The following is a 22391-nucleotide window of genomic DNA, read 5'->3' as shown; positions in this document are numbered from 1 at the left end:
GCCGTCACCTTAAGTACAACTAAGTGGCTTGTGAAGCGATTTCAGAGGATAGTTAAGAGTTCACCATATTGTTTTGACCTGGAGCCACATATTCCAGTGCAGGTAAGGATATTAGCGAACCAGCTAAGTTTTTTATGACAACCTGGTAGTTTAATGTTGACCATGATTAAACTAGCTTTGTATCCCAAACTTTATTTAACATTTTAAATTTAAATTCTCCAGCTGGCATAGTGGAATTTGAACTCATGGCTCCAAATCATTAGTCCAAGCCTCTGGATTACTAGCCCAGTAACATAATCACTATACTGCCATACTCTGTAAATTGTTACATTTAAAAGACTGTGGTGCACATTTTTACTCATAATCTAAGCAATTGAAATAAGATCCTTGATGACGTTGATTCTATTCTTTTCCTGAAAGGCTGAGTTACTTTTCATAAAAAACCTTTGTAAGTGGTATTTCTTTGAGGGAAATGCTACTGTAATTCCCTACAGTCCATTTTTAAAATTACTTAATTTTGCATGCTTAATTAGGTAATTGCTTCCCTCTGCAATGTCTTTTACTATTATTTCTCACAACTTCGGGGAAACTGAGTTAAGCTGCATTTACTTGCACGACCCACGTGTAGCCTTGAATTACTTATGTGAGAAATAGGCGCCCCTGGCAAGGAGCAGAGGGCTACTGTAAAGAAAATATCGATAAATTGGACAAATAGCACAATATTATAACAGTTTTGGACACTCAGCTCCAGTGATGCACCATATTTTCAGTCTTAAGTGGTAACAGTGTAAAAACTAGCTTAAATGCAAGAAATGTGTGATACACCATTGATTTTAACAGGGCCAGAGCTATGATAATTACCTTCCAACTGTTGCAGGTGAGGTAAAAATTTACTAAGAAAATATTGAGTGGCATAAAATGAATGGTGTAAGTCACTTGCTTCATACTGCCCTCTTCTTTTGCTGATCAAAATATTCACATTGAATAAGATCAATAGTGACTAGGTACATAGACATTAAAGAAATGTAATATTTTGTAGCAATCGGATGCAGTTGTGGGGTGGGGGGAGGGCAATAAAATAATTTTATTATTTTTATTACCTAATATAAACACTTATGCAATAAAGACTGAATTACTATAATCCCTAATATTTTGTCCAGTAAATCTGATAGCATATTTCAAAGTCACTGTGTTGCATCTCTCTGTACTTCAAATAATAGTAGTGCATAGTTTAATATTAGTCCCTGAAAAGCTAGGGATAAAGAAGTGCAGTTTTTAATTACCCTTCAAATGAACTTTTAAAGTAGATTTCCCTGAAAAATGAAGACTTCAGTACTTGCCAAGGTTTGTTTCTTCTGATTTATATAATTTGTGCATTGCTTGAAAAAAAGACAAATGTCAAAGCTTTTCGTCTGGCACTCATCAGTACACTTCGCAAGAATACCCATACTAGGGGAGAACAACAGTTTATGCTGCAAGAGACGAGAGTGCTGATTGGTTGGCAAGTGAACTCTGGTAGAGACATTGCCATGGAGAATGCACCAATTGATGACAAGTGACAGTTAACTGCGAATAATTGTTTGAAATTTAAGCCAGGCAGCTTGACCCTATTTGGTCAAGGCATTGCCCTGAGGAATGAGCCAGTGAATGTCTGTCACTTATTTTGTTTAGCTGAAACAGGTTCAATGTGTGTAGATGTTCTTTCTGCCTACAAAGATCAGGGCCCTGTGTATTAATATATGTAGCTTCCAGTACACGCAGATGTGCCACACTGTGAGCCCGACTGGCAATCTTGAATTGGTTATCAGTGTAATTCTTAGCATACAAAGGATTATTTAGCAAATGTTGTCCAATCGTGGATTTGCACCTAATGTTGGATACTGTGTCTTTACTCCCTATCTTACCTATGACTGGTTCTGTATAACATAAATTGGCCAAATGGTTGGGTGAATTGTTATAACCAGTTTTGAGCAAGTTTTCCACATACACGGTGAAGGATTCCTTCACATTTGCAAAGGCCTTACAGGACTTGCATATCGTTGGCAATGCTGTGTCCATGTGCTCATGTGACATTGCTAGCCTATTCACCAATATTCCACTTAAGGAAGCTATCAATATTTGTGCTGCAGCGCTATATCATGGCGATCTAGACCTGCCACCATTGCTTGAATCAGTATTCATTGAACTTAAGAACTCGGCAACTCGCACAGTTGAGTTCAGTTTTAATGACACCATGTATGCCCAAATAGATGGTGCTGCGTGGGATCCCCTCTAGGCCCAGCTCTTGCAAACATTTTTGTTGGGTTCCATGAGAAATGTCTTTGATAAAATGACATTTAACTGCCTACCCCTCGCATGGTTCCGATATGTGGATGATATGTTCGCTGTATTTAAATCCGCAGCTGCATGTAACAATTTCTTTTCATGGTTTAATGGGCTCCATCCTGCACTCAAATTCACCTTTGAAATGGAGCAGTCAAATGAACTCCCGCTCTTTGACGTACTAGTTGAGAAATCGACCAGGGGGTTCTCTACTGCAGCCTATCGCAAGTCTATCTTTGCTGGTCAGTATATGTGTTGGGATTCTTACAGTTCCACATGCTATAAGATTGGTCTCATCGGCAACCTTGCCAATAGGCTTGATGGTGAAATAGGGCACATCAAAGACATCTTGTGGGATAATGGCTACCCTGACCAGATCATTTCGCTCTGTATATCATGCAAACTCATGAACAGCCCTGAGGCTGTCACTTCTGGCTCTGAAAAGTACCCAGTCTACCTCAGATTACCCAGTCATTTTAGAAGAGCCAGTAAGATGATGGTATGGATAGCGTTCTTGAATTATGTAACTGACCATTTTGGTTGATGATCTCCAAATGCAGAACTGATGAGTCTCATAATTTATATAAATGGACCAAGTGACAAATCTGATTATCAGTCAGCAAGTGTAGTATCAGTTTTAGGGAAAATCTTCAGAACAATTTTGAGTGAGCAGTCTTAAGGGCATGAATTAAAAGAATTGTTTAACTTTCTGGAGATTGCACTTGATTTTATACACTTAGATTTTTAAAAAGCTTTTAACAAGTTTCACTTTGGGAATAAATGACTGCAATAAAGGCTTCTGAATAGTTTAAAGTTAAGCAGGGTAGTTATTTATGGAAATTTTCCCATTTGATTAATTATGAACAGAGTCCTCACAAGTTGATCTTGGGTTATTGTTACTTTTAATACATACCAATGATTTTGAAGATACTATAAACAAACTCTTCAGATCTGCATTTAACTTTTAAAGGGAGGCAGAGTAACTAATGAGGACCCACAAATATTTTCAGAAGGACTTTTTGATTAACTAAGCTAATGGCTGAGAATGTAGTTCTTTGAATGTAAAATTATTTGAATTGGAGCAGGGAAAGTGAAAAGGGATCTGTGCTAACTGGCTTAGTCTGAGAGTGTGTTGATCAGGAATGAGTTTAATTTATTTCAGTTTTATCCAAGAATCAGACAGCCTAGTACTTGGCTGTGGTAAGAAAGGCAAATAGGAATGGAGGATACCTCAGAAGATCATATTGTTGCTGTACATGAGAATGGTCAGGTCCCAATCTGAAGTAGTGTGTGCAATCTGGTCACTGAATAGCTGGAAAGATGTTATTTCCCTTAAGTGAGTACTAAAGTGAAAAATGAAGTAAACCAAGTACCAGAAATTTGAGTAGTGATTAAAGACAGTTAGGTTTAGTTTTCTTTGAAAATGTGAAACTTCTAGATGACCGAATTGAAAGTTTCAAGATTATGAAGGGAATTGAGAAAATTGACCCAAGCAAATTGTTTTAAACAATATCTATAAATTGTCCAATAAGATGAAATCTTCAAATATTGCTTGGTACAGGGTATAAATATTAGACATTAATAGTAAGTCAAGAAATTGGAACTTTTTATAACTTTTATAACGAATGGGTAATAGAGTTGGAGAATAAACTACTAGGAAAGACCATTGAAATGAAAAGATTCAGTAGTTTACAAGTTACGACACTGTTCAAATCCCACTGAAGAAAATTGTGAAACTGAATTCAATAAATGTGGTAATTAGTGGGCCAGTGCCAGATAAAATGACCATGAATGCTGCCAGGTTTTCTGGCTTACTTAAGTCCTTAGGACAGGCATGACAGGTCTCTTTCTTTTCAGTGGTTCCAGTCCCATGTTATATGGTTCATTCTTAATGTACTCAGGACAATGAATATACAGCCTTACCAGTGTTGTCCGTATCCTAAGAGTGCATAGAAAAAGTTTGAACCGATTAGATATTTTTGCAGATGGGAATATCATAAGATGATGAGCATCTGGGTGGATCTGCTTAAAAAAGAGACTTGCCTTTACCTGGAAGAACCTGGTGAGCTGCAATGCAGGACTACATGCATGCTAAACAGTGGAAGCCACATGCGACAGAACAAAGCAACCTGACAATGAGCCAGTCAAATCAAAGCTCTGCAGTTTTACCACATCCAGTTGTGAATGGTGGTGGACAATTAAACAACCAACTGGAGGAGGATGCTGCACAAATACCCCCGCCCTCATGATGGGGTAGCCCAGCATGTCAGTGCCAAAGGAAAGGCTGAAACATTTGCAACCATTTTCAGCCAGAATTGCTGACTGGATGTTACATCTCTGCCTCCTGAGGTCCCCAGCATCGCAGATAACAATCTTCAGCCAATTTGTTTAATTCCATGTGATATCAAGAAATGGCTGAAGCACTGGTTATAGCAAAGGCTGTGAACCCCGACAACATTCCAGCTGTTGCGCCCCAAGCCAAGCTGTTTCAGTACAGCTACAATACCAGCATCTACCCAACAATGTGGAAAATTGCCCCAATATGTTCTGTCCATAGAAAGCAGGACAAATCGAATCTGGCCAGTTAACACTCCATCAGACTACTCTCTACCAGTGAACTGACAGGAGGTGTCATTGACAATGCTATTAAGCGGCACTTTCTCAGCAACAGCAGCTTACCAGTGCTTATTTGGGTTCCACTGGGCTCCAGACCTCATTACAGCCTTAGTCCAGATACGGACAAAAGAGCTGAATTCCAGAGGTGAGAGGACAGTGATGGCCCTTGGCTTCAAGCAGCTTTGGACTAAATGTGGCATCAAAGGAACATGGCAAAATTGAAGTCAGTGGGGATTGGGGGAAAGATTTCCATTGGTTGGAGTCATACCTAGCATAGAGGAAAATAGTTTTTGGAGCCAATCATCTTAGACCCAGGAGATTGCTGCAGGAATTCCTCAGGGTCCTCATAGCTGCTTCATCAATGACCTCTGTCCATCATAAGGCCAAAAGTGGATATGTTTGTTGATGATTTCAATGTTCAGTACCATTCGCAAACCTTCAGATACTGAAGCATCTGTGTCGCCATGCAGCAAGACTTAGACAGCATTCAGGCTGGTGCTGATATGTTGCAAGTAACATTTGTGCCCCACGAAAGCCAGGCAATGGCCATCTCCAACAAGAACCTAACCAAATCACTTGATGTTTCTCCTCCAACCACTTGTACATAAACAGAAAGGTGTTTATGATTTGCTTCCCCCTTGTGAGTGTTGGTGTATTTCCCAACCCCTCGGTTTTGGTATGATCCCATTTCTATTAATAACCTTACAACAAATTTGAGATAGAATGAACTCAAAGGGTCACTTTATTTGCGCACACTCAAATCGTGGGAGGAAGGTCGCAACGTTGCCTCCTTTGCATTCATACAGTAAAACAGGGATAGGGAAAAGAAAGATTTACAGTGCAGAGACACCAGAGAAAAGAAATAGTGTTTCACGTGGGTTCCAGAGTCCATAATCAACGCCCAATGTGGTACTCCTTCACAGAGGTCTGTGAGCTGAAAACCAGTGCTGGATAATTCACTTTTCTGGCGGTGTTGACTTCACACAATGAGATAGGTATGCAGATTCAGTCTTATAGGCGATGGTACAGGCTTTCCAGGAGATTATGTAGATGGGGCTAAGTGACCAAGCTGGGCCAGAGCTCCTTTTCTGTGAGGCTGCTTGTAGGAAGGTAAACAGCAAAATGACTTTGCAGTTCCACCAGACAATATTACTGGTTCCACAAACTAGAAGCCCATGTCACATGACTCTCACTCTTCCGTATCTTTGACAAGGGGTGTATATCCCTTGTCTAGGTCCCCAAGATTGTTAACACTCTCGGCCATTCAGAATTTAAAGGGAGGTTGCCAGGGCCCTTTGTCGTAGCAGGCGAGTAGATTTCGGTTGACCAGCCTGGATTATGAAATGCAGATGGCCTTTGTATAGCTCTCTCCAAATTTGCTCTGTGCAGCCCACAATGTGTTGTTAGTGGTTCTTAATGAGGTGCAAGTTTCCGTGATACTGCCAGGTAGCTTCTTTTGTTCAGAGGTCACAGACAGACATAGATTCAGCTATTTTAAGGTCTTTGTCTAGTTTTAAATTTTTAGAGATAGCCAAGAGCATATCTGCATAGATTTAAAAAAAATATACAGGGTGAGATGTTAATTCCCTCACAAACATCCATGTCTTTGTCACTACCAGATTTGACTGTTCAAATCTTCTCCTGACCAGCTTTCCAAACCTGCATGTATGTAGACTCTAGTTCACCTAATACTTTGCTGCTTCAATGCTATCTCACAAATCCTTTCATTCCTCACCTCTGTTCTCTCTGATGCATATTGCTTCCTGATCCCCCACTTCCTCAAATTTAAGCATGTTAAAAACCCCTCCATGACATCACTCATGTGAAGTTATAATCTTCTTGAGTACTAGAATGTCCACTCCCTCCAAAAACATTCTATTCCTCTGACTCGGGCCTCTGCATAATTGCTCTGCCCTCCCTTAGGTTGACTATTGGTGCCCTTGCCTTCTGTTGCTTAAGCCCTTTCTCAGGAACTCGGTGCCTAAGCCCCTCTGCTTATCTACCTTCCTCTCTTCCTTTAAAACTCTCCTTAAAACCTATCTCTCGCCTAGCATTGGTCACTTTTTTGCTGAACGTTTTTCCCTTTTGCCTCAGAGATTTACCATAGAACTTCTTTTTCTGCATTAAAAGGGCATAAAAATGTAAATTATTTGTTAGCAAATATCATGGCTATAATTCTGCTAGCTTGTAGATCTGAAGAAGATGGCAGGATTCTGACCCATTCTGTATCCAAGGGTTAGAGGTACTTAAGGAAAAGTTGAAGATGGGTGATGCTAACTATAATTCAGCTACAGCTACTGGTCCTAGTGGTGGCTTAGTTGGTAAAGCAAGAGTGTAGCTGACCATGCAGATCAGAAGAACCAAACTTGGTTCCCAAGCTAATTGTTGTGTGCTACAATTGATCTTAGTTCCCTTAACAAGAGAGTGGGGGAAGTAATTATGATTACTTTCAAAATTCTACACTAGCACAATCAGCAATTTTAGAATTTGTAGAGAGACCAGGCTTCCGAGTGAATTCAAAGAATTTCAATCTGTGATCTTAGCTTCCTGACAATAGGATAGACTTACTAACATTACACTGCTTCAGAATCATGCAGCTTGATTGTTGGATTCTTAACATGAGATTGATTTGATACAAGCTGTGAATTCTACGGTTGACATAATGGCTGTTATCATGGTCTTTGATAGGGCATTCATGAGCTTTATTGCTAATGCAGACAATGTAGAATGTCAAAGTCAGTCAGGAAGGGGCTGACACTGGGAAGTGATAAACTTGCTATGAACTTTAAGCAAACAGTTGCACTGTACCAATCCCAATAATTAATGGTAACTGTTCTTGTTTGGGGCATATGTCATGACATATGGCATTGGCCAATTTACAATACAGTTGAGTTGGCACTGTATAGTGGACAGTGCTTCTGTTCTTAGGATAGTTAGGAACAATTCGTAATATTCTGGACAACAATGGTATCAATATAATACGGCGCATAAAAAAGAACAAAGCAGGTATGCTGGTCACAGTAGAAATCTATGTCAGTGTTTTTGTATTGATAGTGAATGACCTGATCGGGATCTCAAGGAACAGGATGTAGCCTCATGATTGAGCTTTTATCATGAATTGCCACTCAATTTTTAAAATTGATGTTCATTAGGAAGAGATTTTGTGACCGATGTAAAGCAGAGGGTAAATCAGTTTTATTTTAGGAATTGGGAATGTTGATCATTAACTACTGGTGGCCTGTTCAAATCTTAGAACAAGTGTTTCCTTTGCACTTGTCATTTCCACAAGATGATCCACATGTTCTGCGCTGAAAAAAAAACTGCTACCACCATCTACTTAAACATTAGCTGGGTACTGGTACTTTGCCTCGTAGCTGCCATTGGAAAGCCTGACTGTTGAGACTGCCAAATTAACTGAACATACTTTCTTCAATGGCAGAAACATTTTGATCTTATTTTACCTTTTAAAGCCTATAATGCTAAACCTTATTTTATGGATACCAAACTCATGCCCATAATTCATTAGGTGTGACATTTTGATGCCTTGACTTTGTTAGGGAACAGTGCTAGTCTCCTCATAGTATAAAATAATTCAAATATGATTAGGAATGTCAATATGAATTGACTGAATAAGGTAAGATGAGTTTTTTCCAGAGTTGAAAAATTTATTTTTTGTTCATGCACTCTCTTCCACTCCCACTCCGAAAGGAGCAGCTGTAAGCCATTGCCTTTGGTTCTCGCCACAACCCCCATTCCCTAGTCACCGACTCCATCATTCTTTTTGGTTACTGTCAAGGTTGAACCAGACTGTTCTCAACCTCGGTGCCTATTTGACCATGAAATGAGCTTTCAGCCACATATCTGTGCCACACACCAACAACCCTTTGGAAGAATAAATTGCTCCTTATTCCTGTCTTAAAAGGGAAACCTCTTATTGTTAAACTGTGTCTCTTAGTTTTCGTCTCCCCCACAAGAGGAAACCTGTCAAGCCCCCTCAGGCTCTTCTATGTTTCAATAAGATCACATCTCATTTTTCTAAACTCTAGTGGGCATAGGCCTAACCTGTTGACTGTTTCTTCATAAGACAACCCCTTCATCCCAGGAATGAGTCCAGTGAACCTTCTGTGAACTGATTCTAAAGCAATTATATCTCTATAAATAAGGAGACTAAAACTGCAAACAGTACTCCAGATATGGTCTCACCAAGGCCCTGTAAAGCAGTAGTAAAAGTTCCCTACTTTTATATTCCATTCCTCTTGCAGTAAATGCCAGCATTCTACTGAGTTCTGCAATCTTTTTTCATTCAAATAGTATACTGCTTTCTATTCTTCCTGCAAAATTAATAAGTTCACATTTACCCACGTTATACTCCAAATTTTTGCCCACTCACTTAACCTGTCTATATCCCTTTGCAGACACTCTACCTCCATGTGATAACTTACTTTCCTGCCTACCTTGGTGTCATCGGCAAATGTAACTGACATACATTTGATCTCTTCATCCAAGTCATTGATATAGATTGTAAACAGTTGAGGGCAAGCACTGAACCCTGTGGCACCCCACAAGTTAAAGCTTGCTAATCCCAAAAAGACCCATTTATCCCTTCAATCTTTTATCCATGCTAATATGTTACCCCCTACACCATGTGCTCTTATCTTATTTAGTAATCTTTGATGTGGTACATTAGCAAATGCCTTTTGGAAATCCAAGTATGCTACATCTACCAGTTCCCCTTTATCCATAGAAACAGAGAAAACAGGAGTAGGAGTAGGCCATTCAGCCCTTTGAACCTGCTCCGCCTAAAGTGCTCCCAATCCTCAGGTCTGTTGATTCTGTTTTTTCTGGCCAATTTGTATGCCTCTTCCTTGGAACTAATGCTATCTCTAATTTCCCTTGTAAGCCATGGTTTGGCCACCTTTCCTGTTTTACTTTTGAGCCAGACAGGAATAAACAATTGTTGCAGTTCACCCATGCGCTCTTTGAATGTTTGCCATTGCCAATCCACCGTCATCCTTTTAAGTAACGTTTCCTAATCCATCATAGCCAACACACAGCTCATACCATTGTAGTAAAGTGTTGGGACCACAACTTTTCACTTTATACATTAATGATCTAGATGAAGGAACAGAGGGCATCCTGGCTAAGTTTACGGGAAGAAGGCGGGAGAATGGGGTTTTGAAACTTATCAGCCATGATTGAATGGCGGAGCAGACTCAATGTGCCGAATGGCCTAATTTCTGCTCCTATGTCTTATGGTAGTTTCCTTTATTAAGATTTAGGACCCTAGTCTCAGAATCAACTACGTCACTCTCCATCGAAGAATTCTATCATATTATGGTTGCTCATCCTCAAGGGGCCTCACACAGCTAGATTGCCAATTATTCCTTTCTCATTACACGATACCCAGTCTAGAATGACCTGTTCTCTAGTTGGTTCCTCAATGTATTGGTCCAGAAAAACATCCTGTAATACACTCCAGGAATTCCTCCTCCAAGGTATTGTTACTAATTTGATTTGCCCAGTCTATATGCAGATTAAAGTCACCCATAATTACAGATGTTTCTTTATTGCATGCATCTCTAATTTCCTGTTTAATGCCACTCCCAACATCACCACTGCAGTTTGGGGGTCTATATACAGCCCCCACTAACTTTTTTGCCCCTTAATGTTTCTCAGCTCTACCCATACAGATTCCACATCGTCGGAGCTAATATCTTTTCTCACCATTGCGTTAATTTCCTCTTTAACCAGCAATGCAACTCCACCGCCTTTTCCTTTTTGTCTGTCCTTCCTAAATACTGAATACCCTGGATGTTCAGTTCCCATCTCTGGTCACCCTGCAGCCATGTCTCCGTAATCCTGACACTATCATACCTGTTTACATCTATTTGCATGGTTAATTCATCCACTTTATTGCGAATGCTCCTCGCGTAAAGGCACAAAGCCTTAAGGCTTGTCTTTTTAACGTTACTTGTCCCGTTCCCACTATTTTTCACTGAGGCCCTGTTTGATTCTTGCCCTTGATTTCTCTGCCTGTCACTCTTCTTATTCCACTTTCTGTCTTTTGTTGTTGTCCTTGATTCCCCCTTCTCTGACTCCTTGCATAGGCTCCCATCCCCCTGCCATTTTAGTTTAAACCCTCCCCAACCACTCTAGCAAATATTGCCCCAGGAATCCATCAGTCCTGGTCCTGCCCAGGTGTAACCTGTCCAGTTTGTACTGGTCCCACCTCCCCCAAAACCGGTCCCAATGTCCCAAGAATCTGAAACCCTCCCCCTCACACCATCTCTTCAGCCACGTAGTCATCCGATATATCCTGCTATTTCTACTCTGACTAGCACGTGGCACTGGTAGTAATCCTGAGATCACTAGCTTTGAGGTCCTACTTTTCAGCTTACTTGCTAACTCCCCATATTCTGCTTTTCGGACCTCATCCCTTTTTTTAACCTATGTAATTTATACCAGTGTGTACCGCGACCACTGGCTGTTCATCCTCCCTCTTCAGAATGTGCTGTAGCCACTCAGACATCCTTGACCCTAGCACCAGGGAGGCAACATACTATCCTGGAGTCTCGTTTGCGGCCACAGAAACACCTATCTATTCCCCTTACAATTGAATTCTTTATAACTATTGCGTTCCCACACTTTTTACTCCTCCCCTGTGCAGCAGAACCAACCGTGGTGCAACGAATTTGGCTGTTAATGCTTTCCCCTGAGAGGCCATTTCCCGCAACAGTATCCAAAGCAGTATATCTGTTTTGTAGGGGGATAGCCACAGGAGATTCCTGCACTGCCTGCCTAGTCCTCTTGCTCTGCCTGGTGGTCGTCCATTCCCTTCCTGCCTGTGAACTCTTAGCCTGCGGTGTGACCACTTCTCTATACGTGCTATCCATGATACTCTCCACCTCGCGGATGCTTCAGAGTGTTCCCAGCTGCCTCTCCAGCTCCAAAACCTGGGCTTCCAGGAGTTGCAGCTGGAGACACTTCCCGTACTCATGCTGGCCCCAGGCACTGGAAATGTTTCTGGCTCCCTACATAGAGCAGGAGGAGCATACCATGGCTTTGAGCTCCCCTGCCATGACTTACATATTTAAATTAAATTAAACTTTTTGAACGATACTTAATATCAAATAATATCAATTACTCTAGATCCTTTCTTCTCTGCTTCTCGCTGTTACAGAAGATAGCCCTTACAAATGATGAACCACAAAGTAAGACCTTAAAAACTATAAGCGATAAAAGTAGTAAGTTCTTACTTGACCGTACTCACGGTACTCAAAGGGTCACCTCGGTCCCTCCTCACCGAAGTCCCAAAGTAGCACCCTAGTGCAGACTGTGATGCTGACTGCAGGACGCTCTTCCCAGACTGTTTCACAGTGCTGCTGACTGCAGGACACTTTTTGCAGACGGCTTCACCGCGATACTGACTGCAGGACACTCTTCCCAGACGGCTTCACAGCGATGCTGACTGCAGGACACTCTTCCCAGCTGCAGGACACTCTTCCCACCTTGAATGTCACTGTTAGAAAACTCTAACAGATGAGTTAAGCACGATTTCCCTTTTATAAAGCCGTGTTGGCTCTGCCTGATCAAATCGTGATTACCTAAGTATCCGGCTATAATTTCCTTAATACTGGATTCTAGCACTTTCCTCATGACATGTTAGGCTAACTGACCTACAGTTTCCTGCTTTCTGCCTTCCTCCTTGAATAAACATGGTACATTAGCTATTTTCCAATCTGCTGGAATCGTTCCAGAATCTAATGAATTTTGGAAGATTATAACCAATGCATCTGCTATCTGTGCTACCACTTCTTTAAGACCCTAGATGCAGGCTACCTGGTCCTGGGGACTTGTCAGCCTCTAGGTCCAATAGTTTTACTAACACCCTTTCCTTGGTGATGGTGATTGTATTAAGTTCATCCCTCCCTACCACTTCTTGATTTTCAAGAATCTTGGGGAATTTTCTAAGTTCTCTACCTGTTCAATGCCTCTGCCATTTCTTTGTTTTCCATTATCAATTCCCTAGACTCAGGACCAACAAAGCTTTAGTTACCTATTTGTTTTTATATTACTAGGTAGCTTTCTCTAATTCTCTGCTTTCTGCCTCTTTATTGTCTTTTTAGTCATTCTTTGTTGGTTCATAAAACCTGTCCAATCCTCTGATCTACCACTAATCTTTGCAGATTTGTACAGTGTTTCTTTCAATTTAGTACTATTCTTAACTTCCTTATTTAACCACAGTGCATCATTCTCAAAGAGCCTTTCTTTATCACTGGGATAATTCTTTTCTGAGCATTATTAAAAGTCTGGCACTGCAACTCTATTGTGCTACCTTATAACCTAGTTTCCCAGCTCACCTTAGCCAGCTCTGCCTTCATACTCTCATAGTTACCTTTATTTAGGTCTAACACACCAGTCATGGACCCACACTCCATTTCGAACTGAACAAGAAATTCTATCACGTTGTGATTGCTGTCACCGAGAGGCTCCTTTACCATGAGTTTATTGATTAATCCTGACTCTCTGCACATTACCAAGTCTAGGATAGTCTGCTCCCTAGTTGGCTCTAGAACCTACTACACTAAGAAAATGTCCCAAAAATACACTATGAACTTATTTTCCAGGCTGTCATTGCCAATCTGGTTTTTCCAATCTAGATGCAGATTAAAGTTACCTATGATTGTCGTGGTACCTTTCTTACACACTCCATTTCTTCCTGCATGCTCTGTCCTATAGTGCAACTACTGTTGGGGTGCCTATAAACTACTCCTATAAGTGACCCCTTACCTTTACTATTTCTTAGCTGTACCCAAGCTGGTTTTACATCTTGCTCTTTGAAACTAAGGTCTTCTCTCAGTACTGAACTATTGTCATCCTTGATTAACAGAGCTATCCCACCACCTTTTCCTAGTTTCCTGTTGTTCCAATATGTCAAAAGCCCTTCAATGTTCAGGTCCCAGTCCTGGTCACCTTTCAACCATGTCTCTTGTAATTTACATCAGGTCCTACATATTTATTTCTGTCTATGCTAACAATTCACCCCTTTTGTTACAAATGGTACATACATTCTGACTCAGGGCCTTAAACTCCTCTTTTTAGCATTTTCTGCTTCATCTGCTCGTGCACTCTTATTGTATGTTCTGTCCCTTCCTGTCTCGCTACGGAACTGATTACCCAAATTGCTGCCCTACACCACTACTTTGTTGTTTCCCTTTACTATATCTCCTCTCATATGATCCCTTCCTTGCCCCTCCCTTTCCCTCTTTCCTAGTCCTATTTATGTCATTGATACCTACATGAACCATGACCACTGGACCCTCCCCCTCCTACTGCAAGTTCCTCTCCAGCCCAGAGCAGATTTACTTAACCTTGGCACCAGGCAGGCAGCACAGCTGTGTGGACTCGCTGTTTTCTACAGTTGAGAGTGTATCTATCCCCCTGACTATTCTGTCTGCTATCACTACCACTACCATATTCCCCTTCGCTACTCCCACTTGAGTGTCATCCTTCATCATGGTATCATGTTGAGTCCGCTCATCCATCTTGCAGTTCTTCTCCCCATCCGCATAGGTAGCAAGCACCTCATACCTTTTGAACAAAGCCAGGGGCTGAGGCTCCTCCATCCCTTCATGCTGGTTCCCCTTACCTGCCTGACTTGTAGTCACCCCCACCTGACCACTGACCAACCCTAAGGCTCTCCCTAACTTCAGGGGAATGATGGCCTCCTGGAATAAAGCGTTCAGGTAACTCTTTCCCCCTCTCTGATGCCCTGCAATGTCTGCAACTCAGACTCCAGCTCAGAAACTCGGAACCAAAGTTGCCGACAATTTTTGCGGATATGGTTGTCTGGGATTGCAGTACATTTCAGATTTCCACATGTTGCAGTCATGGCACATCACCAGCCCTGCCATTTCCGTCCAGCCTTATTTATTTAATTAGTCTATTAGTTAGTAATTTACACAGATAAAGTAACAAAGTTGCACTTGCCTAGCTTGGAGATGAGGAAAGAAACTCACCAACCGTGGAGGCTGAAAAAGTAGAAAGAGGAGCACCTCTCTGCTCCTTTGTCCTGAATTCCCACCTGAACCAAATTCCTAACTCTTCACTCAATCTGCGCCTCACTCAGGTGTAGTCTCGTGTTTGCCCCTTTCTGCATAATGCTGCTATGGAACACCTTGGGGCATTTTATCATGTTAAAGGTGCTATATGAATAAAAGTTGTTATTGCATCAGGTGAAGATTTAACCTGAATTGATTATTGACTTTTCAGGATGTTGTTCTTAGTGTGAATAGTCTTGGCTACTAATAGCCTTTTTGATTCCAGGCTTATTGCCCAGATCCACTTAGGTGCTGCATTCAATCTGTGAAGATCCAAATGATTTGTAACTGGGCAGATGGCTTTATAATGGTGCTGTTTAATACAGTACCTCCTATTCCTTCATTTACCAGCTTTCTTTTGCACTCCAGCTGCTTCTTTGTTATGAGGATTGTATAAATGATACTCATTTGGCAGTTGATCTTCATCATGGATCATATTGTTTTCGGGCAAGAAAATATCAAAAATAAGAGCTAGTTTTCAAAGTTCCCCATCAAATAAGTATTATGTAGAGATTGAAGTAGGTTAGATGTATAATACAACACAACCTACAGAAGTTCATTGTAACATATTAGAGTACCAGATGGGTTTTGACACATGAAAGGTTTTGGATAATGTAACATGAAGTCATTTTATTTAGCAGCTATTTGCCCTCACAAAGTGGAGGAAGTGAGGGAAAAACACTTGTATTGAAATCTGCTGTGGTCATTCTTTGTGAGTTAAAGTTGTCATCTGATGTATGCAAGGGAGGCTTCCGTTCTGGATTAATGTTGCAGGTGTATTGAAATACATTTGGAACATATTACATTTTTATTTATGTGCAAATAAAGAAATTGCAGATACTGTTTTCCAAACAGTGGAGAATTTGATTAGTGATCCTGATGGCAAACAAATATTTATATGTACAGTATAAAGTCATAGGTGATTGATTACAAATGATTCATGTTGATAATTTTTGATGACCTGAATATTTTATGTCCCTATGTCTGCACACTTCCACTTCAGATAAGCTGTAGCAGATTGATTGATTATTTTCCTTTTGGACCTGAGCTTCCATTGTTTCTTGCTTAAAATCATAAATCACCAGAAAAGCTGTTGTTGTGTGGAGACTTACTGTTGCATTTTTTGAGAGTTTCACCTTTTGCCATACATTGGAATCCAGATAAACTTGTCCCTGAGACAAAGAATAATAGAAGCATAGTATTAAAATAACCCGAGCTGCTCCTACAGTTCCACATTTCACAAATTAAAGTACTTAATCGGCTGTAAAATATTTTGGAATTTCCTGAGATTGTGAAAAGCGCTATATGAATGTCTTTGTTTCTTTCTTCCTATTCTTTCCCATAATTGTAGAATTCTTTAGTTCAAGTGTAGCATACTCCCGAAAAATAAATACTTCTTTATGTATTGCAATAGCAATGAAATGGACACTGCTCAGGTATTTCCCCATTTGGTCTACCCTGGGAGATTTAAACAATTCATCAGTGGCTGTCAGCAAAGACAAGAGGCCAGCTGCTCTTCCCACTACTGTGACTCATTTGCAACAATGGTCGAATCTCCTGAGAGAGAAGAGCATGTAATGATTTTCAGGCATTTGGGTCAACATAATGCTAAACAAAAGGGTAGTATGTGAGGCTGGGCCCTCCTTTTCCTTTCCTATATCCAGGGTAATGTTCTGGGGACTTGGGTTTGAATCCTGCCACGGCAGGTGGTAGAATTTGAATTCAATAAAAATCTGGAATTAAAAGTCTAATGATGACCATGAAACCATTGTTGATTGTACAAACCCATCTGGTTCACTAATGCTCTTTAGGGAAGGAAATCTGCTGCCCTTAACCTGGTATGGCCTACATGTGACTCCAGACCCACAGCAATGCAGTTGACTCTTACATGTCCTTGAAATGGCCTCGCAAGCCACTCATTTGTATCAAACCGCTACAAAGTCTCAAAAAAGGAATGAAACCAGACAGACCACCTAGGCACCTGAAATGATGACGGCAAACTCAGCCTTGTCGACGCTGCAAAGTCCTCCTTAGTAACATCTGGGGGCTAGTGCCAAAATTGGGAGAGCTGTCTCATAGACTAGTCAAGCAACAGCCTGACATAGTCATCCTCACGGAATCATACCTTACAGATAATGTCTCAGACACCACTGTCACCATCCCGGGTATGTCGTGTCCCACCGGCAGGACAGACCCAGAAGTGGCGGCGGCACAGTGGTATACATTCAGGAGGGAGTTGCCTGGGAGTCCTCAACATCGACTCCAGACCCCATGAAGTCTCATGGCATCAGGTCAAACATGGGTAAGGAAGCGTCCTGCTGATCATCACGTACTGCTCTCCCTCAGCTGATGACTCAGTGTTCATCCATATTGAGCACCACTTGGAGGAAGCACTGAGTTTGACAAGGGTGCAGAATGTACTCTGGCTGGGGACTACAATGTCCATCGCCTAGAGTGGCTCAGTAGCACCACTACTGACCAAGCTGGCCAAGTCCTAGACAACGTAGCTGCGAGACTGGGTCTGCAGCAGATGGTAAGGGAACCAACAAGAGGGAAAAACATACTTGACCTCATCCTCACCAACCTGCCTGCCACAGATGCATCTCTCCATGACGGTTTCAGTAGGAGTGAGCACCGCACAGTCATTGTGGAGACAAAGCCCTGCATTCACATTGAGGATATCCTCTGTCATGTTGCGTGGCACTACCACTGTGCTAAATCACAGAATCTCACAGTGCAGAAGAGGCCCTTCGGCCCATCGAGTCTGCACCGACACGTGAGAAACACCTGACCTACCTACCTAATCCCATTTACCACCACTTGGCCCATAGCCTTGAATGTTATGACGTGCCAAGTGCTCATCCAGGTACTTTTTAAAGGATGTGAGGCAACCCGCCTCCACCCCCTCCCAGGCAGCGCATTCCAAACCATCACCACCCCCTGGGTAAAAAAGTTTTTCCTCACATCCCCCCCTAAACCACCCCTCACCTTGAACTTATGTTCCCTTGTGACTGACCCTTCAACCAAAGGGAACAGCTGCCCCCTATCCACCCTGTCCATGCCCCTCATAATCTTGTACACCTCGATCAGGTCGCCTCTCAGTCTTCTCTGCTCCAATGAAAACAACCCAAGTCTATCCAACCTCTCTTCATAACTTAAATGTTTCATCCCAGGCAACATCCTGGTGAATCTCCCCTGCACCCCCTCCAGTGCAATCACATCCTTCCTATAATGTGGCGACCAAAACTGCACACAGGACTCCAGCTGTGGCCTTACCAAGGTTCTATACAACTCCAACATGACTTCCCTACTTTTGTAATGGGATAGGTTCTGACCAGATCTAGCAACTCAAGACTGGGCATCCATGAGGCACTGTGGGACAAGTGGCAACTAACATTCAGCAGCTGCAGAATTGTACTCAAATGCAACCTGTAATCTTATGGCTCAGTATATCCCCCATTCTACTATTACCATCAAGCCAGAGGATCAACCCTGGTTCAATGAAAAGTGCAGGAGGGCAAGCCAGGAGCAGCACCAGGCATAGCTCAAAATGAGTTGTCAACTTGGTGAAGCTATAACACAGGACTACTTGCATGCCAAACAGCATAAGCAGCAAGTGGTAGATAGAGCTAAGCGATCCCACAACCAATGGATCAGATCTAAGCTCTGCAGTCCTGCCACATCCAGTCGTGAATAGTGGTGGGCAATTAAGTAACATACTGGAGGAGGAGGCTCCACAAACATCCCCATCCTCAATGATTGGGCAATTCAACACATCAGTGCAAAAAATAAGGCTGAAGTAGTTGCAACAATCTTCAGCCAGTTGTGCCGAGTGGGTGATCCATCTCAGCCTTCTCTGGAGGCCCCCAGCATCACCGAAGACAGTCTTCAGCCAGTTCAATTCACTCTACATGACACCAAGAAACGGCTGAAGGCACTGGATACTGCAAAGGCTATGGGTCCTGTCAATATTCCAGCAACAGTACTGAAGACTTGTGCTCCAGAACTTGCCACGCTCCTAGTCAAGCTGTTCCAGTACATCTACAACACTGGCATCTATCCAGCTATGTGGAAAATTGCCCAGGTATGTCCTATACACAAAAAGCAGGACAAATCCAACCCGGCCAATTACCGCCCCATCATTCTACTCTCGACCATAAGGAAAGTAATGGAAGGGGTCATCAACAGTGCTATTAAATGGCACTTGCTTAGCAATAACCTGCTCACTGATGCCCAGTTTGGGCTCTGCCAGGGCCATTCGGCTCCTGACCTCATTACAGCCTTGGTTCAAACATGGACAAAATAATTGAACTCCAGAGGTGGGTGAAAGTGACTACCCTTGACATCAAGGCTGCATTTGACCGAGTGTGGCATCAGGGAGCCCTAGAAAAACTGGAGTCAGTGGGAATCGGGGGAAGAGTCTCCACTGGTTGGAGTCATACCAAGCACAAAGGAAGTGGTTGTTGGAGGTCAGTCGTCTCAGCTCCAGGACATCACTGCAGGAGTTCCTCAGAGTAGTGCCCTTGGCCCAACCATCTTCAGCTGCTCCATCAATGACCTTCCTTCATTCATAAGGTCAGAAGTGGGGATGTTCCCTAATGATTGCACAATGTTCAGCACCATTCACAACTCCTCAGGTACAGAAGCAGTCCATGTCAAATGCATCAGGACCTAGACAATATCCAGGCTTGGGCTGACAAGTGGCAAGTAACATTTGTGCCACACAAGTGTGAGGCAATGACCATCTCCAACAAGACAGAATCTAACCACCTTGACATCCAATGGCTTTACCATCACTGAATCCCCCACTATTGACATCCTGGGGTTACCATTAACCAGAAACTGAACTGGACTAGCCTTATAAGTACTGTGGCTACAAGAGTAAGTCAGAGGCGAGGAATCCTGTGACGAGTAACTCTCCCCAAAGCCTGTCCATCATCCACAAGGCATATGTTAGGAGCGTCATGGAATATTCCCCACTTGCCTGGATGAGTGCAGCTCCCACAACACTCAAGAAGCTTGACATTGTCCAGGACAGAGCAGCCCGCTTGATTGGCACCCCGTCCACAAACATTCACTCCCTCCATCATCGACGCATAGTAGCAGTAGTGTGTACTATTTACAAGATGCACTGCAGGAATTCGACAAGGCTCCTTCGACAGCACCTTCCAAACCCATGACCACTACCATCTAGAAGGATAAGGGCAGCAGATAGATGGGAACGCCACCACCTGGAAGTTCCCTTCCAAGTCATTCACCATCCTGACTTTGGAAATATAACACTATTCCTTCACTGCCACTGTGTCAAATCCTGGAACTCCCTTCCTAACAGCACTGTGGGTGCACCTACACCATGTGGACTGCAGCAGTTCAAGAAGGCAGCTCTCCACCACCACCTCAAGGGCAATTAGGGATTGGCAATAAATGCTGGCCCAGCATTCATTCCTGTGAATTAATTTTTTTAAAATCCACCCATTAATTCCATGGAGTCACTTTCTGAAGTTAATCAAATGCAGAAGCTTCTTTCTCAAGCTTGTAAAAGAGCTGTTTACTTTTTTTTGGAATAGGTAGCATTGTGTAAGTCTTCAATTTTCAAAATCTGGGGAATGGTTATATTCATTGCACATTTGGGTTGTGCAGATTGGATGTGTTTGCAACTGGACCTCGTGCTGTTCGAACAACCAAGGATAAAATTCAGGCGTTGGTGTTTTAGGGATTGTAATTCTCCCCTTTCATGGCCCATCTGTCATTATTGAATTCTTGTTTCCTTATTATTTTGGATTTGGGTGTAGCTTCATCGAGTAATCAGCCAGTTAATAATTGGATTGTTGCTTTCAGGAGTTCTTGATATGTAAATTGAGTGCCGCATTTACCTACATAATCACTTTCTGTGGTTCAAAGAACTCCATTTTAAAGTACTTTGAGCTGTTGGCCAAGATATTTCTGCTCAACTACTTCCTCATCTGCCAGACCTGCTGAGTTTTTCCAGGTATTTTTATTTTTGTTTTATATCCTCATTTTGCCATGTTCCCCACAAAACCTTTATGCTTTCTAGTGTTATGATCCTAAACCAAATTCCCAAGTTTTTGGTAAGATCCAGTTAGGGGCCAATAACGTTTTATTTAACGTAGACAAAATTTGAGAGCCAAGACACTTGCTAAGGGAATAAAACCACAAGATTCCTCTGGTTATGAAGAAACAAAAATAAATTTTACTATACAAAGTCAAAAAAGATAAAACTATTTACAATATCTCTAACACCACATTGTACAATAAATAGCAAATGCAACCAAGAAATCCCACAGATTTCTCAGCAATCCACCCAAATGTCAGTGAGCACTGAGTCAGCCAATCTTGTTGAAACTTGCGCTCTCTCATGGGGGGCTACAAACTTTTCACTTTCGAAGATCAAGCCTCTGAATTCCTTCATAGCCACTCCAACTCGGACTGCCTCAACGACCGCACACCTCCAAGGGTTTCGGCCTCGTCTCCCAAAGCGCTGTCCCCTGGATTTGCAAGCCTGCACTTCAGCCTTTACTTGTGCAATTTCAACTCTTTAATAACTGGCTAGATTCACTGGGCCTGCACTGGACCTGGAATTCACTAAGCTTCAATCTCTCCAGCCACACTAAGCTATAAATGACTCCCGGGGTTTCTTTTGAGCCCTAACCCGTTCCACCACGGAGCCAGTGGTGACCTTCTGCCACCTTCTCCCTCAGACTTCCCCTGAGCCCGAGCTGCACAGCGCTATCAAACGGTTCCTGGGACTTCTCCTGAGCCCCAACTACCCAGAGGTAGCTGGCAGCAACATTTTTGCTGCCTGGAGTCTGCTAATAGCAGCATCTTTTCAGTATGGCCTTCTCCCATGCTGCAGAACACAGTCCCTCCCAGCAAATAAAGAGATAAATTGAAATCCTAGAACCTTCTTAAGTTCTACCCATCTCTAGGATGAAGTAGCCTCCCAGGTCTTACTGAATACTTTTAATTGTAGCTTTAACTCCCAAAACAAACAAAACTCTCTGGGCTGCATTTCTTTGCAAGCAGTGCAGACACCTCATCTCCAATTCTCCAGTTAAGTAAACCCACCTGCTGTTTTATGATCTCTTCTTTCTAGCTGTTAACTCCTCGAGTCAACATGGCCCAAACCTTTTAAGTGTAATAGTCGTCAAGCTGCTTTAGTTGCTTTTATCTATTTTCTATAGTTAAACCTTGATCTTCCCAGAACTAAAAATTACCCCTAAAATATTACAATGAACTATTGTTCTGATTGTTCCCCTTGGAATGGCTCTCTCAAGTCCTTAGGTTGTAGACCTGCACACAGCTGGTTTAGTCATTTATCACCAGCAGTTCCAG

At 42.2% G+C, this 22391-nt stretch overlaps 1 protein-coding gene across 1 annotated transcript in view; it reads left to right on the top strand.

The window, feature by feature from the left end:
- Positions 1-22391, top strand: part of cdc73 (cell division cycle 73, Paf1/RNA polymerase II complex component, homolog (S. cerevisiae)) — a 357191-nt gene that overhangs the window by 84580 nt on the left and 250220 nt on the right. The gene's annotated exons all lie outside the window — the stretch shown is intronic.

This window comes from Cetorhinus maximus, chromosome 17 (genome assembly GCF_964194155.1).
Source record: "Cetorhinus maximus chromosome 17, sCetMax3.hap1.1, whole genome shotgun sequence".
Lineage (NCBI taxonomy): Eukaryota > Metazoa > Chordata > Chondrichthyes > Lamniformes > Cetorhinidae > Cetorhinus > Cetorhinus maximus.
The sequence above is the reverse complement of the archived record's forward strand: the minus strand, read 5'-3'. Positions and strand labels throughout refer to the sequence as shown.